This window comes from Lissotriton vulgaris, chromosome 3_1, assembly GCF_964263255.1.
Source record: "Lissotriton vulgaris chromosome 3_1, aLisVul1.2, whole genome shotgun sequence".
Classification (NCBI taxonomy): domain Eukaryota; kingdom Metazoa; phylum Chordata; class Amphibia; order Caudata; family Salamandridae; genus Lissotriton; species Lissotriton vulgaris.
The window spans coordinates 830,767,591-830,770,637 of record NC_141689.1 but is presented as its reverse complement, the minus strand read 5'-3'; the positions used below and the strand labels follow the sequence as shown (position 1 = coordinate 830,770,637).

The window sequence follows — 3,047 nt, the reverse complement described above, 5'->3', positions numbered from 1 at the left end:
GATACCTTCGGGTCAAGTTTGCGCTATATAAAACTCTGTAAAAAAAAGTGCACCTGGGGTGAAGTGTCCCCGGGCCTGGACCCACCGGCAGTGCAACTCTGCCCACGTTGGAATTTTCAGAGACTAATACAATGCTTCCCCTGGCAGAGGGGAAGACTCCTCCGTGCACCGCTTTAAAGACTATGAGTCTTATTCTTTTTATCCAGAATTTGATAAAGTTTTCACAATGACTGTTAGTTCAAATTTTTTTTATTGTTCTTCATTAATTTCTTTGTATTTCTTTTGTTATATAACTCATTGTTTTCATGGTTATAACCAATGCATATGTATCCTCGTAATCTCAATGATGCCAAAACAATTTCATTTTTCCCAATGCATTTCGGGCTTTCTGGCAGCCTTTCGTCAGGGGCGACTCTACAAGTAAAGAAAAAAAACATCCATCAATGGTGATGTGCTGAACGGTTAAAGAGGCGCAATGCGAAGTTAGTGAGTGATTTTACGCTGCAGTATGCGGTGTTCATGCCTGTGTACAGCATGCTTCAAAAAGTCGGGTGTGTTCAGGTGCATGTGAGTGAATGAATCATTTAAATAATGCGCTAAACCCACATATACCCTTTTAATGTGGGTGATGTTACCGCGTGATTGCTAGTGCTCGGTTCTGCTAACAGTGTGAGGCAAACGGTGACACCAACTCAACCACACGGGTGGATAAAGTGTACTCACGGGAATCATTCAAAGCGTTGTAAAGCCTGGAATGAAAGACGAAATGTCAACGTTCTAATCACTGACCGTACTCTGTGGTTAAAAAATAAATAAACCGGTCCTCGTGCGAGGTACTTACTCGGGTTAAGGTGGTTCCGCGACGTGTCAGGGCTTCTGTCTGACTCGTGTTGTGGTGTGCGGTGCCCCAGTGAAACGAAGTGTGTCACCGACGTGTTGGGAATCAAACACTAAAAAAGGACTGGACGGCAGTTGGTGTTTACGGTTGCCATGTTGGAATGGGGTGTAAAACCAGTGGAGATAATCTATAGTGCCGGGAGTGTGTGTAAATAAACAGTGCTGGTGAAAGATTACCAGTGAGAATGAGACCCAGATGCACAACATATACTGGTATACTGTAAAGTAAAAAACAACAACATTGCAATCAAAATATACATGGACTATTTTTAAAGATAACATAGGAATTCCATCCTATCATTCAACCCGTTCACCAGGTTTGTTGAGCGATGGTACGCCATACTCAACAAATGCTCGCTGGATTTAATTCTCCTTATAATAGAGGAACTTTCTAAGACTTTAGATGATCTCGCTACAGAAATCAAGAATACACGCGCAGAGCTGACCAATACCATGGAAGCCACAGAACTGACCAAAATGCTGGAAGACATCAATATCCAGTTGGATAGACACATCCGTGAAACTCAGGAACGTAAGATACGTAAGTTCAAGCGTGATACCATCGACTACAAGCACGGCGAGGTGTACACTTGGGCAGACGTGTACGCCCGCCGACGCCCGAACCGGTCTTACAATCCTTATTCAGAACAGGAAACTTCATCCTCTGATGGGGATACCAGGTCAAAACCAGCCCGACAGACTACAAGTTCGGAACATCAACAACCCGGCACATCTAATGCTGCGGTGCATTTTTTGGAGCCAGGTCTAGAACAACCCACCGATCCAGGTGGGGAAAAATCCGTAGAGGTGGAAAAAACACCAGCAAAACCAAAAAACAAGAAGGGCACTCGCCAGAGATAAATGAGCACGACAACTTGGGGATCAATATGTCGTCGTACCAACTCACTGATGAGGAAACACGCACCTTACAAAAAGGCCAATCGTTCGTACCCACAACTAAGACTAACACATTGGAATTGGAAGTCAGTGCTTTTAAACTGGTACGCAACATTCGTTTGCGACATTACTTTCAAAATGTGGTACCCACACCCACACGAGCAGATGATGATTTGAGAGGTCTTCGTCCTCACAGCACTTTTTTGGCTCCACAAAGCCACAAGATCATAGACACCTTCGAAAATTTGATTAAACATGCTATAGCTACCCTTCCATTTCAACAGCCTGTGAAACGTGGGAACCTATCAAAGAAGGAACAAAACATTCTACACAAGCTAGCAAACAACAAATCTATTGTTTGCCAAACGGCCGACAAAGGGGGAGCCCTTGTAATTATGGATGCGACATATTATCAGGAACAAGTTGAAGCTCACACAGCAGACAAGAACACATATGCCCTTCTCCCTATGGATCCCACCAATGAGTTCACCAGTATTCTCAATGGAATTATCAAACTGGCATTTGACAATGGCAAAATCACGGATAGAGCCAGAAGATATCTTACGCCCAACAACCCATCTGCCCCTGTCTTGTACATGGTACCTAAGGTACATAAACATCCTACTCGTCCACCTCTAAGGCCGATAGTATCCACCAAAAGGAGCATACACGAAGCCACAGGCAAATTCCTTGACAAATACTTGCAACCGTTTGTACTTAATACCAATTCATACGTCAGGGACACCACCGATTTCTTGGTTAAACTGGAAGCTTGCACGAATCAGTTAGCAGATCAAGATCTAGTGTTATGCACCGTGGACGTGTGTTCTTTATATATGTCCATACCCCACAATCTGGGGATTGAAGCTGTAGAAAAAGAACTAGCAGGATCGACATTGGATTCAGACCTAAAAGTTTTACTCATGGAGCTAATGATATTTACACTGTACCACAGCTACTTTACAGTTAACCACAACTGGTTTCAGCAACTATGCGGAACTTCCATGGGCAATTGCTCAGCTCCTTCCTATGCGAACATTTTTATGAAATCTTTTGAGGAGACACACATACTCAATGACCCTAGTTGGCAGACTCATGGTAAACTTTACCTAAGATTTATAGACGATATATTTATCTTATGGTCAGGCCACACTAGTACCTTGCTTGAATTCTTGAATAACTGGAACAAGATTAATGAAAGAATTCAATTTACTTGGAATTGTGACAAGGATTGTATTCACTTTCTGGATGTG

General features: G+C 43.0%; 1 long non-coding RNA gene across 1 annotated transcript; it reads right to left on the bottom strand.

Annotated features, from left to right (window-relative positions):
* Window positions 1-264: 264 nt before the first annotated feature.
* Window positions 265-933, bottom strand: LOC147727092 (uncharacterized). The gene is made up of 3 exons (XR_015309456.1): window positions 842-933; window positions 724-749; window positions 265-414 (listed from the first exon to the last, which is right to left on the bottom strand). It is a non-coding gene; the product is annotated as an uncharacterized LOC147727092 (long non-coding RNA).
* Between the last annotated feature and the right edge of the window lie 2,114 nt (window positions 934-3,047).